The sequence below is a fragment of the Lingula anatina genome, chromosome 5 (assembly GCF_051362555.1).
Source record: "Lingula anatina isolate TDL-2025a chromosome 5, LinAna3.0, whole genome shotgun sequence".
NCBI classification, from domain to species: Eukaryota; Metazoa; Brachiopoda; class Lingulata; order Lingulida; family Lingulidae; genus Lingula; species Lingula anatina.
Genome location: NC_141771.1, coordinates 6,013,454 through 6,028,103, shown reverse-complemented (window position 1 = coordinate 6,028,103; position 14,650 = coordinate 6,013,454). Strand labels below are relative to the sequence as shown.

The window sequence follows — 14,650 nt, the reverse complement described above, 5'->3', positions numbered from 1 at the left end:
CACAAATATATTTTAAAAGATAAAATTATCACAGTCCTTAGGCTGCAATTTCATTATTTGAAAGGGGGCATTTTTCTTTTTAAAAAAATGGACCGCTTACCATTAAAAAATTACACCTAGATCATTTTTCTGAGTGAACTTTTTTTCTGGATTTTAGCCTGTATTAAAATACAAACAAACCCGTTTCTTACCTGAACCAAGTGGCATCAGTATATTCAAATGGCTTTTTGTCTACATTGACATCTGCAAGTTAATCCCATGACATATTTCGTTATAGGCTCGTTTTCCCCTGTGTGGATGGTTTCCAGCACAAACCAAGCCCATATCCCAGTGCTGGTCACATGGTGTAACCCATTTATTCTCCCAAAGATACTTGAAAAAGTCCAATTGCTGTCATCGGATACAAAAGAATTCACACCTGACAAGAATCAGTTTGCTTTCGTAACTCACGCTGTTTTGCTTCACGTAAACGCGACGAAGATGACTGTTAATATCTCTGTTGCAATTTTTCAATACACTACATGTTTTTTATATCTGTAGACAGAGTATAAACCACATGATATACGACTTCGTTGAGGAAGATTTGTAAACAAACAGTCTGCGATTTCCGCCATGTTGGATAATGACGTTGTGTTGTTCTGACGTTAGTACATTAGTTTCACATGATTTTAAAATGTGTTAGATGCTTGTTTTAACCAGAAAAAAATTAGAATAGGTAAAATGAAAATAAAAAGTTCAACTAACAGTGTTTTAAACCATTCGTTGACTTGAAAGAGATAGCTGAAGTTCAGTGCACCGATATATGTGTTCGGATATATTTACGAAAAATGAAGAAATTAGGTCATGTTCTATCTGTTACAACGGACAAGTTGTAGAACAGCAGTAAGTTTTGATTTCATGTATAAATAGATTAATGAGTTATCTGTTAGTCCTGAACACGCTTTACCCCAAAGACCTGTGAAGATGAAGATATTGTCAAAAATAGAAGGGGGGTGTTCAAAGCATGTGGTTTGTAGGCCTGAGAAAAACGCTTGGTTTGTTACCATGGAAAAAAAGAGAGTGGAAAAAGTGTATATCATTTTAATCCCCTATCTTTAGGTTATAATATATCACCAAACTAAATCATTTGGTGACACCTGTATAAACTTTAAGGCCAATCAATATAACCCTGTTTTTCAGAAGAATTTTTTGGTTGATAAACCCCCCAAATTGTCGCTGGCCATATCTCTGTAAGTAGGGATTTTTTTCAGGAAATATTGCAGCCTCAGATATTGTTCATATAAAGGTTCAAACACACCAAATATGATGTAAATCCGTTCACCCCCACCTTGCCGCATTTTCTACATTTGGTTTGGTTTTCTCGTGGACACACACTTAATGTTTATGGCTTATACTTTAATTTCGAATACTATATTTAGAAACTCCTTATATCACAGGTTAAAGAAACATCAATGGATTCAAAGTCTATAGCCTTAACCATCCGCCCACCCCATTATATTGGTTATTGCTTTTACCATCACTTTGTATGTGCAACGTACTAATAACTGTGCTACGGAAAAGATTATTCTATAACGACATTTATAATACTTCATTACACCCTCCGCGTCTCGTGTCAAAATAGTTCATGCATTTAACACAGACATTTCGCACGTGTTTTTCTTACTCGCAGCAAAAATGTGACAAAAGTTAAGGATCAGCTTTGAACTCACGTGGGGAGAACACAATAGATAAGCAGTCCATCGCCTTAACCACCCGGTCACCTTGTTTCATTGGATTTTAGATATTTTTAGTTTCAATGTGGTAAAGTATCTATTCTATTTGACCAATTTCTTTGAACAAAACTGTAAGAATGAAATTCGAACTCACGCGGGGAGACCAGAATAGATTAGCAGTTGAATGGATCAACCACTCCGCCACCTTGTCTATAAACCCTTTCGTAAAAACCTTTTTAAAAATGGTGTCATAAATAAACAAAGTATAAGGTTTTAGTTGAATCATAATGGTCACTATTCAATACTTGCCATCTAGCGGTCAGTGCTTACAACTCAAATCAGTCTAATGAAGGTTTACACCCTTTCATCATCGTTTTTAAGTATCTTAATTTTCTATTCAGTTTAATAGCAATTTTTCAACAACAAAACATTATTCGACAAGGATGAGATTCGAACTCACGCGGGGAGACCCCAATGGATTAGCAGTCCATCGCCTTAACCACTCGGCCACCTTGTCGTCCATATAACATGTTTTTTTGGTAAAGTACCTGCATCAATTCTATTTAACCAATTTATTTGAACAGAACTGTATCCGAAACGAATGAGATACACACCGGGAGACCAAAATGGATTGTCAGTTTATCGCATCAACCACTCGACCACCTTGTCTATAAATCCTTTCGTGTAGAAAAAAGAACTTTATAAAAAAAAAAAAAAAAGATGTCATAAATGAGTAAAGAATAAGGTTTTTAGTTGGACCATAATAGTGACTATTTAACACTTACCACCTATCGCTCAGTGTGTAACTACTCAAACCAGTCTGATCAAGACATACGCCTTTGTTGGCTGCCAGCTAACTGTACGAAACATATTTCAGCTTTTTGTTAAAAATTGAATTTTAAAAAAGGGACAGAGAAAGGAAGAGATACTTCTGAATCAAAAGGTGAGATAGCCCTGAAATCACTGTGGACCCCTGTATCTGTCTTCACTTTATATGAGCAACATGCAGCATAATAACTGTGCTACGAAATAGGTTATCATATCACGATAATTCTAGCTTCAGAATAACCTTTTCGTCTCTATGATAAAAACTTCCACGTTTCACACATTCGAGAACGTTACACTTACTCACAGAGAAGAGTCACAAAAGATAAGCAGTTTGTTGCCTAAACCACCTGACCACTCTGTTATATAGTTTATAACTTTTATCATCACTTTATAAATGCAACGTAATACAACGTAACTAATATCTTTTAATCTTTTAACGCTGATTTTGGCTTCTGGACACCGCCTCTCGTATGAAAAAAACTTCACACATTTAACATATTTACACATTTCGCACACGTTATAATATTCTTACTCGCAGCGAATAGTCAAAAAAGTTATCGTTTCCGTCAAGGTTGAGGCACGAACTCATGCTGGTTTTCAGATATTATAATAAATTTTCTATTCTATTTCATACCCATTTTGAACAAAATAAAGAACGACAAGGATGAGATTCGAACTCACGCGGGGAGACCCCAATGGATTAGCAGTCCATCGGCCACCTTGTCGCAACATGAATTCATCAATATTCTATTTGATCAATTTCTTTGAACAAAACTGTATCCGAAATGAATGAGATTCACGATGGGAGACCGAATGAATGAACAGTTTATCGCATCAGCCACACGGCCATATTGTTTATTATTCCTTGCTTGTAAAAGAAGTCCTGATATGACTCGTTACACACATAATGACGTTACACGTCATAAATGAGCAAAGAATAAGGTTTTTAATTGGGCCATAATAGTAACTATTTAAAACATATGCCTTGCGGTCAGTGTGTAACGAGTCATATCAGGGCCCGTAACTCGAAAGCATCGCGCATTGCGACCGAGCGCAAGTGTGTTGATTTCACAACTCGCCCATACTCGTCCCATATAATCTATGTGATATCGCTATTCGCAATACGCAATGTAGAGTTAAGTGGCTCAGTCTGATGAAAGCTTTAATGGCTATTTTTCAACAAAGTAGTACCCGACAAGGATGAGATTCGAACTCACGCGGGGAAACCCCAATGGATTAGCAGTCCATCGCCTTAACCACTCGGCCACCTTGTCTTACTTATTGCGTGGTATTAGCTTTGTTTCGACGAAGTTTCTATTTTATTTGAAAGAAAATACATCATCAATAAAGACAAACCGAACTTTCATGGAAAATAAAGCAACTTTTATATGATGGTGCACACCTTATATTTCTCTTTCAGCGGATCGTTATACAGAAGAGGGTTATACAAGGTTATTACAGGAGGGTTATACAAGGTACGTGCAAATGACGCTACTCAACAATTCAGGGAATTAAACCAAGGAAAGAAAATCAGCAAAAGGAAATAAGATCTCAAAGGACCGACCTTTAGAATTTCTGGGAAATAGCCAAGGCTGGATCACCTTCAATCATCAGTGTCATTTTTCGTCGATGCGTGTTGTCAAGAAAAATCGATTGTCACTTCGAGATGAGAGATACACCCCATTTCCATAGATTTTTAGATCGATCAATCCCTGTGGGGAGTCTCACTAGATTACTGTCAGCTTGGCCGGCTTAAGCGTCTGCCCCGCCTACTAAGAGCTGTAAGCGGGTAATTACAGGATTTGCGTCTTGCCGTCAGAATGGCCTGAACGGAACATTCTTCAGAAAACATGCCCAACTAACGATATCTTTATCCAAATACATAAATTAAAAGCTCATTTTGTAAATTTTTGGCTTTAAAAAACGTCCTATTTGCTCGGCCTGGGAGTTAATGAGCTACGTGGTCACGTGGTCCGATGACGACAATCGAGCCACTGGAGAACAGAGCGTGCTCAGCTGTCAAACTGAGCTGCATTGTCTACCTGTAAGATGACTTCTCTGGCTTCTGATAAAAGTTTATACTCATTCAAATCTCTTACCCGAGGGGTCTAAATCCTCGTGAAGCTGTGTAAAACCATTTCCCGTCAAGTCAATTCTTTAACAAGCATTTAATCATGGTTATCCCAAGTTGTATAAAACACTGCATTTGAATGAGTTAAGGGAAATGTTGATTATTGCATATGAGGTCCATGTTATTTGTGAAATTCAATTTATTTTATTAAACCGCTGACACTCCGTCTTGCATACTTTTATTAAACTGAGGTAAACAACCTTTACAAGTCCTAACTTAATCATCCATCTAACTGGAACTTCCTTTACCTCTTAATTAGAGGGTTAAATGGCATTCAATTTGTCTTGCTTGTATCGAACGCACTCTGTATCTAAGCTTTACTCCAGTTATCTCAGGTAAAAATCTACCTGTGCGTTAGTTACAAAGAGCAGCTCCCGTACACCTGGGGGTACTAGATAAAATCTGAACACCAGGTTTATCGAGGAGCTAGAGAAAGAAAGGAAGAATTTTTCCTGCACAACTTCATAGGGATTTTAACACGGACTTGATCCAGCTTAGACCTCCAAACTAACAGGGTGACACGGGCAATTTTCACAAACAAATCATAAAACTATATTTCAGTTAACCGCCTTTAAAATAAATATACCGTTCTGGGTAAATTAGAATAGTTATTAAATCGCGAGAAAATTTTTGACTTAAATGATGATTTTATTATTAATGGAAATTAAGCTACTATATGAGGTACATTTGCTGTGATTACGCTGTCCTAATGTTTTGCGTGAGTCTACATTTTGCTGTATGTGCTTGTAATTTTTTAAAATATGTGCGTACAATTTTTGCAGGTCTAGTTACCCACCTGTTATGTGATGAGAGTATAATTTGGCAATTAGTTCCTTAGCTTATTTAAATAGAATTGCAGTGTAAAATTTTCAACAAGATGTTGGCGAAATAGCCCATTACTCTTTGTAGGTATTTCCTCCGTCAAAGTTTGTCTAAAATTATCTTTCAATCTTTACTCTTTCAAAGACAGTATAAAGTTACCTGGCATATTTTCGTGTAAACTTAATGACAAGCCAAGTGTCTCCAGTTCATTCCGTACTCAATTTTACCCAAGCAAATTTTTTTCTTGAGTAGATCTTTATAGCACGGTGTTATAAGCTTACAAATTTGCAAAAAAAATTTGCGTACTGACGCAGAATTTGCGTTTCAAGTTATAAAATGATCAATCTTTTAAATTATTTAATATTTCAGATGAAATTATCTTCAGAAACAAATCCTCAATGCATAAACGAATTAGGATAACGAACCATTTTATTACAGCAGTTCCCATTTTTTCTTTAATATAACGCTCTTTTTCCTGTTTTTCCTCAACACGTTTTCTTCCACGGAAGCTTCAAGATACCCTGAGAGCAATTTCTTTTATTAATGTTCGCGACCGTGTTTGAATTTAATTGTTTAAGTATTGATATTTAACGTCATTTACAAATACCAATAAGATAACCCCATAAAATAAATGAGATATATTGAAAAATATGAAAGCCCATCAAGACGAGTTTCATACCTGTTATTACCTGGCTTGGGAATTGCAGCGGTGCATAATTAACAGGTTTTATTGTTAACGAGCTCTTGGTCAACTACAATGAATTTAAAAATGCATCAGCAATTAGTAAGCTTGCCAACTGATGACAGTATCTAAAAGACTATCGGCTTTTGATATGATCTAAAACACCTGATGTGACCGAGATCGCGAGGATCGCAACTATTGTCACCGAAGTTAGTAAGTTAGTCACGGAAGACCGACACAGATAAAGAAAGATAATCAAGGAGTGCTGCAGTTTTGGTGAATCCCACGGCAACACACTGAGGCATAAAGAAAATTGCTCAACTCCGTTCAACACAACTTTCCAAAATCATTCTGTCTGTTTGCACCATGCAGCTCAGTTGAGTCTCATAGACCTTTATCCCAATTGTCGTCACAGTACCGCGTGACCCAGATCTGTTGCTTCATTTAGGCATATTGAGGTGAGGTTTACTAAAACGCTTTTTTACTACTAATAGATTGTTTTTATAATTTTTTAATGGCGGGGATCGATTAAAACATACCTCTAGTGTATAGATTGAGTGCTGAATCTTCAAAATTCGAGAAATGGATTTTTATATGACCATTATCCTTTAACTATGGTGCCCGCTCGGCTGACTGTAATTTAGCGTGAACCCCCAGGGAGTTAGGTCGATCTAAATCTTAATCTCTAGATCGATCTAAATCTCTGGGAAAGCACCCATAGAGACATTCTATTCCAAAGTACTGCTGTGAATTTAATCAAGTGCGTTCTACGCTTAAAATGTAACTTTGAAAACAATCATGTGCGATGCATTCCGTTATACATATATAATATAATATAATATAATATAATATAATATAATATAATATAATATAATATATGCATAATTATGAATGGGCAGAACGTCTGTACATCAAGCACTGACCAATTAGGTATTGACCTTTATGTCTCCTTGATCTAAACCGGCTTAAATAATATGACGTACCAATTAAATGAATAGGACCAACTCAAATCCGATCTTTGACATTTGGCCGATGACGGCCGTATTTATTAAAGGTCCATCTAATCAAAAAAGTGGAGCAGTTTAGTGATAAATACTGAATGTGTGTTGAGTAATGATATTTACGTTATGTTTAAGCCTGAAAAATCTACAGTTAATATATAATTTCAATTTATAAAGTTGCAAAGAGGCGAGCTAAATTTTGATATTGACTTCTGGTAAAACATCCAATATTAATCCGTACTTTAGATTACTTCAGGTTTGGCTATCGCCTTCTTTCATATGATAACCGTACTGTACGGGAACAAGAATAATACATGTTTTTCCACCAATATACCGATACGTAACCCATTATGCTACTACATGTATCTGCCAGTCCACCATTAGGGTTCCTACATGTAATATTTCACCATTAGACCCTTCGTCTTATTAATCTCAAACGTCCAGCGGTTTATTTGGAGCGCAACTAGCTGACATTTCGTTTGATACTTTATCTTACCGAGGCATTCAGTTGATCAATAGATGCTAAGACACACAAAGATCAACTAAGACTGATTAACTATAAGTATAGGTAATTTCATACCTCGGACACATGTCCCGTTATATATACCTGTAGTTAATCTATAAAAGAAGACCTTCATCGTGGTATAAATAACGTTTCATGCCATTACGTTTGTCAGCTGATAATTTTTCATGCTCGTAACGATTTTGTCTTTATTTCAAATACCCACATTTTTTTTACCTTACGTAAAATATCGAAATATTTATTTATCATTTGTACGTTGATTTTCAGACATCCGGAATTAGACAAGATGATCTGACAGAAACGAAATACTTTTTTACCAAGTTAAACAAGTTGAAAAAAACTTTGGTCTTCTTTTCTCTCATTCCACAACAATTGGAGAACATTCTAGAACACCTAACCTACTAAAATCCACTTCTTGTAAACAAGTAATTGTTGAAATTTTGGAGTATGTTTCTTTGCAGCCAAATGGTTACCGAGGCGGGTGTGGGAATGAAATTACCATGTATTGTCAGTAGTTATGTTTTGCTACATTGTTATTATTGTAATAATGCTTAGGATTTTTTAACATCGTTTATTCGAAAGAAATGGAGGCAAAGCGCTGGAAGCATTAAATGCTCTCCACAAAATTAAATAAGTAAATGAATAAAACAAATGGAATGCTTAGGATAGTTGGGTTATATATAATAAAAGCGGTCTTGTTTGACCAAATCTCGAAAAAACGATATTCTTTAATTTGTTTCTTTCTTTCTTGTTACATGTATGAATGGGACTATGAAAGTTTGTGGTACACTGGGATGGAGGAGATATTAATGTATTGTCAGTGAATGAAGAGTGGACGTACATTCACAGCTCTGTACGTCGCATTTTCTTTGAATAGACAATTTCTCTCCTCACAGTCTTTCTATTAGAAACATGTGCAGTTGTTCCCTTCATAATCAAGAAATAATGAAAGTAAAACTTATATATATATATTTTTTTTTCACTTTTTACTATGGTTATCTGTGAATGTTTTTTTTTTATATGAGATACCCAGAATTTTAAGAAGATGAAGGTGTTCATGTTTTTTCAGAATACTGACTGCTTCAATTCGAAACAGAAGTGTTTGGAGAATAAAGTAACACATTTATGGGAACCAATGCTCTACGCGTCTATTAAATAAAACCTCAACAAGAAACGGCAGACATTTTTCACTACTTGCACAGATGGAAAAGTTGCGAATTCGAAAGGTCTATGACCTTGACATGTTTATTTTCTTTTTTGATGATGGAAGTGCAATTCTCTGAATTGAGGTATAAATAAAAGGAACTATGGGAAACGGACTTAGCAACTCCCTTGTACGTGTACCGTATTTACGTACCTTTAATAACGAACGGTCATCTGCAAACATTGCAGCAAGATCGACTAAGAGAGAGAGAGAGAGAGAGAGAGAGAGAGAGAAGAAAGAGGAGTGGTGTTAGGGAGGGGGACCTATTCAACTCAAGGCAGCCTAGAAAAATTGTTAATTTATCTCATGATTTCTGTTAAGAGGAGCTGACAATGTACATGCACTCCAGGCCCCTCAACTGAGTAAGTAACGTTGACAAGAAGGGATTTTTCTCATACAAGAGTTGATCTCTCCCACATAACAAAACTGTGACATATCTTGTAGCCGCTTAACAAAGCCATGCATACTATTCGTGATTCGACTTTTTGTCGTGCTCATTTTTTTCCCTAGAACATTCTTTGCGACCTAAACATTCACGAGATCCATTTTACCGTTTACAATTAGCAAAATGAGTGAACAGCAAAAGCAATATTTGAAAAAAAAATAGCAACACGTATACTGTTTCTGTATATATACACGGAGTCAACTCTAAACGGTTTTATGATTTATTACAGTCGAATTCAACTTAAAAGCAAAACTCATATGTTGAACCACTTTAATTTCGAGGTTTCCCCTGGATTTCTGCCAAAGTGGTACCGTTTGCGTTAATGTTTTTGTAGTTTCGGGTACCAATACAATAATTCATTAGTCGGGAAGCCCTGTTCTTCAATTAGCCGTACACATGTCCCGAGGTTCGTTTCAAAAAAGCGGAATTTGGGCAAAGGGGAAGAGGTTGAACTAATCTTTGCAATCACAACATATCACTGTCAACTGCAAGTGATATTTCGAACTTTGTGAACGAAAAACACTTACTAAATTAGGTTGAATAAAAACTTAAGAGCTTTACTTGATACTGAGGGGGGGTGACAGCAAAATGTACTATAACGCAATTTTGAAACTGTAGATGTTGATGAATAAATGGATATAGATAGAATAAAACATTACTGATAATGGAGTTGAAAACTGAATAGATAGATGAATAAGCAATAAAAGGATAGACATAACTGAAAAAAATTGAAATGAATAAGGTTAAAGAAGATGAAAAAAATGTGAATTACAAAGCTTTTTGAGCAATTCCACCTCATCCAGTTTTTGAATATTAAAAAAAAAAAACAATTTGAGGAATCGTGAAAACGCCTCCTCACGCCATTTGGAAATAATTTTATGTTATTTGATGTAAATAAGAAATGTGAAGTTGAAGAACAACATACCGTAAATGCGATAATCATAGTTCCAAATAGCCCTACAATGCGATTTAAACAGAGATAGACAGATGCCGCCCACGGTCCTTATGAAAACTGGAGAAAAAAAAAGAAAGAACTATGTCCCATTAGAGAAGATCATCATCAAGAACGGCTGGGTCGGAGCCGTGGACTCCTAGCAAAAACTCTTCACTGGTCACGTTTCTGTGACCAGGAAAAGGGAAAAGGCACCTTATAGTGTGTAATGTTCCGGATTTTTCGCCGCATGTGTTCTCAGCGCTTGCGACCATTCAAAGCGTAAACAGTCTTTTGTGCCCGCGAGGATTTAAGTAACATATGCCTGGCTTTCTAGATACCTTAAAGGGTTCCATTCAAGACCAATAGGCGGTCCAGAACCTTACAACAACGTTTCATTTTCTTCACTTCTGTATAAATCGAAAGTGTTTGACTAAAAGAGCATCTGTTGGATTTAAATGGAGACTATTTCTTTCTTGTAATAAGATAAGAGATTTAAAAAATTGATTCGACGATTACAGATCTATCGTAAGTAAAAGTAGACTGAAAATGGATACGCCAACGGCAGGCATGCACACCCAGAGCGAAAAAATTAAAGGCTTCAAATAGTGGACTGATGGTCTTGGCATTGAAGGCCTTTAGCATTGCACATGAATTTAACTTGAAGGCACTATAGTGTATGGTAAAACACTTATACAATACACATTTTGTAACATGTACACTGCCATCCAATATCCCACTCGGCCTCTTGATTGCATACAATTTTCTTTGGAATTAGAACCTATTTTGGTCACGGAAATGCGCTCAGATACAGTGGTTGGAACGGTAGAAAGGCCAGGCGACAAATCGAGAAAAAAAGATGAAAACGTCGTCATCATCATCATACCCACGAAGGTCCATAGGTCATAGATTTGATATTATTCCATCACTTTGCACACCGAGATTTTTTTTAGCTTAACTTGCTATTGAAACTTTCGAGCCAATTCGATCTTTAAGCTGACAAAATGTTATCTAGCCAAAGCTGTTTAAATAAAAATGTGAAGAAATTACTTTCTACGGTCAGTGCACGTGTAATATATCACGTTATACAACTACAAATATGTAATATTCTCTCTCTCTCTCTCTCTCTCTCTCTCTCTCTCTCTTTCAAACACACAGTGAGTGTTCTCTAATTTGGCAGGCCATAGGCATTTAAGCATAAAAAAATCACCACCATTTAGAACAATCCGTCCGCAAATAAAACTTAAAATGTGAAGAAAGAGAAGAATACAATAACACCATCAAATTAATCGAGAGTCATTGTAATTGTCAACTGATGCTATCTGCTCTGGCATAAATGTGTCTTACCTTAGGAGGATTGGTTAGGCCCGCGTCTCTCTTCATTAAACATAACAACAAATAATCTTCTCACAGACGCATTCGACACTTAAACCCTTCAGCGCTGCTTAATGTTCGAAGGATAACAACATGAAATAGAACAGTGTTTTCCCTTTAAGACAGCTTATGCGTTTTCTAATAAAGCCAAGATTTGACGATACATTTATCCCGTTGTCCACAAACCGTGACGGAATTCGACGCAGAATGGCGCAAAAGGGCAGACGCTGTTTGTTTTAGAGCTACCGTTTCTAGGCTGAAGCGCAGAGTGGTAACCTTCGCACTCATTTAGAATAGTATATGTTCACATTTGATTTATTTTGAATGATTTTTGAGCTGTATAAGCATACTTTAATACGATACATTAATGACTAACATTCGACAATGGGGTTGCCTTTTAAGTCCACTGGATGCCGTTTATATTATATTGCAAGTAACATGCACCAATTAATAAATTATCAGGGGCGGATTAAGGGTTTCTTCTTGGTCATCTGTAAGACGGTCAGGTGATGCCACTAACATACAAGCGATCTATGTAAAAAGTACGATTAATTTCCTCGCCAAAACTGATATCGGTCTATGGGCATGCACAGCTGGCTGGTTACCGCATTTTTTACCGCACGAAAGCGGTTAAAACGGTACCGAACCGGTCGAAACTTTGGACCGTGTAAATTGGCCCGCGGAGAAACGAGTACAGCTAGCCACCCGGAGGATATCTAGGGGTGCCTTATTTCAGTGGACTTGTGTCACTGGAAACTGTTCATAATGAGTTATTGTGCTGGAATGTGTCGATACCGAACGTTCTCGTGGACCTAAACATTAGTGCGTATTATTTGAAAGAAAATAATTGGGTGTCATATTTATAATGGGAAATGAGTTTTCGATACGGTTTGGTTGATTTAGACCGAGTGCAAATAATTCAAAGGGAGAGAGAAATAGAAACCCTTTGAAAGAAATATGTGAGAAAATCAGATTTTGCTGCCCCATTTCGTCAGAAATCGCCATTTGCTGAAAGAACGCACGGGCATGCCCTATCGTGAAAATGCGCGCGCATGTTTGAGGCCACATAGTATTTTGTGATACATTTGGGCTTGGTTTAAATGCACGCTAATATATACAAGGGCTGGTACCTTTCTTCATATACACTTTATTTTACTTTGTCTGAGCAAACATACCTTGGAATGAATTCTATACACACTCTTAATTATCAGGTCTCGGTTTTCATACCACCTTTTTACGCAACAGTAAACTTTTGGCAAGTAGTAGAATGATAAGTGACATTGGTAAGTGATTCCTAATGGAGAAAATAGAAAAAAAGAGATAATGGAGAATATATCAGATAAACATATTACACATACATATAAAAACTCGTGGTGCTGAGCTCGTTTGCACGCGCGCAAGTGCACATCGTTAATAGCCAACCCTTCTCCAAAGCAACTTAAGTTGCTACAATTAAGCTAAAGAAAGAGCACGGACATTGATAAACGGTACATGATGAAAAAAAAAGCTTTCGCACATTTTTGTATTCACTGGTAATGTTGATAACCTGCCCGTTGACGGTCAACGTGCAAAACGGACACACATATTCTTTATACCTTCAAAAAACACTCGTATCTATATATACGCTATACATGTACATGTACCAACCACTCAACTTTCTTTAGTGGAGAACAAATGGAAACATTAATGACATTATGATAAATTGGCACAATGTTAAACTCTAATCTTTGCAATGTTGTGCATGGCTTGTCGTTCAGTTCAGTGTATCTGGCATGGCAGCGTCTGTCAGTAACGTTATACTACTCGTGTCTAGCTGTCATTTCGCGCCCTCCGGGGAATGCGCTGATGTCAGGCAGTACTCAACAGCTTGGAGACATTCAGTTCACTTCGATTCGTCTTTTGGACTGCACTCGCTTTCTGGAATGTGTTCAGCGTGTAACTTTTTTATAATTCTGTCACCATCACAAACAATAATATTGGTATATGAAATTTAATTAATGATATTGATGACAGTAATACAATAAAAATTGTAATGCGGAGTTTGTTTGATAACATTAGATATGTGAAAGTGCGTCGAAAGTCTATTTTAATTTGTACAAATACCAGCGTTGATCATGAGACAGGGAGGCAGAGCAAGCGCTAGGTGACAATGCCGGCGCGTACCCGGAGTTTCAGAGGTCGCTGTAAAAGAGCCTTTGTCCTCAGTAAGCATCCGTCATTTCCAGTGTGAATGGCCTCTGAAAAATAGAGCTAAGCGCAACTTGAGTTGGCCGATTGTGATCCTTATTCACCGCATGTAGGGAAAACGCTCTATATACACATCCGTATAATTATTGGTGAACAAGAACGAACATTTCAGTTGAAACGTGTCGGCATAAGATGATGATGATGATTAAACTGTTTAATGTAGATCTGAAAATTGGGCAGAAATCAAACAGAGTGTATTTGCAGCTATCACCTGTAATCGTGCAAGAACTTTCGCTTCATAAAGTTCAGCGCTGTGTGCCGTGCGTTCGTGCACGCACACGTGCATGTTAGCTTACCTGTATTCTTAGAAGGGACAGAAGTCAGCTCCATATTCACGTGATAGCTGTGAGAATGAAAAATAAAAAGAATTAGAATTGAAGATTTCTATACCAGCATACTCTAGGAAAAAAATGTGATTTTGTACACTCCAACATGTGCGTAATCGATACTCATAAGTGCATCTTTACTATAAGTGTGACAGAGTCTTAAGTAAAGATGAAGCAAATATGTCACCTTTCTCACTATAAATTTTGCATTTATCATTAACGTTCGTATACAATCGCTGTCCTTAAATTATTTTTTCAATTTTTTATCTTTTTTATTAAAATGAAAGTACACAGAATAATTAATAGGGGTTTCTTTTTGCGGCGACTGCTGCTAGGGGTTCTTGTCACCAATGAATGACACTGAGAACTGTGACAACAATGATGCAATATTTGAGTCTACTATGATCCGCTCCAAACTCAGAAG

General features: G+C 36.7%; 1 protein-coding gene, 1 long non-coding RNA gene and 2 other non-coding genes across 4 annotated transcripts in view; 1 reads left to right on the top strand and 3 right to left on the bottom strand.

Moving 5' to 3' along the window:
• LOC106168451 (corticotropin-releasing hormone receptor 1) overlaps positions 1 to 11,852 on the bottom strand; it is a 45,764-nt gene extending 33,912 nt beyond the window's left edge. The window contains exon 1 of the mRNA XM_087013467.1: positions 11,627 to 11,852. The gene's annotated coding sequence lies outside the window, so the exon portion shown is untranslated. The remainder of the gene's footprint in view (positions 1 to 11,626) is intronic.
• On the bottom strand, positions 2,148 to 2,229 carry Trnas-gcu (transfer RNA serine (anticodon GCU)). Its single transcript has one exon. It is a non-coding gene; the product is annotated as a tRNA-Ser (tRNA).
• Trnas-gcu (transfer RNA serine (anticodon GCU)) lies at positions 3,733 to 3,814 on the bottom strand. The gene has a single exon. It is a non-coding gene; the product is annotated as a tRNA-Ser (tRNA).
• The window catches only part of LOC147761538 (uncharacterized), a 13,643-nt gene continuing 5,388 nt past the window's right edge, over positions 6,396 to 14,650 (top strand). The window contains exon 1 of the long non-coding RNA XR_015334553.1: positions 6,396 to 6,633. This is a non-coding gene — a long non-coding RNA (uncharacterized LOC147761538). The remainder of the gene's footprint in view (positions 6,634 to 14,650) is intronic.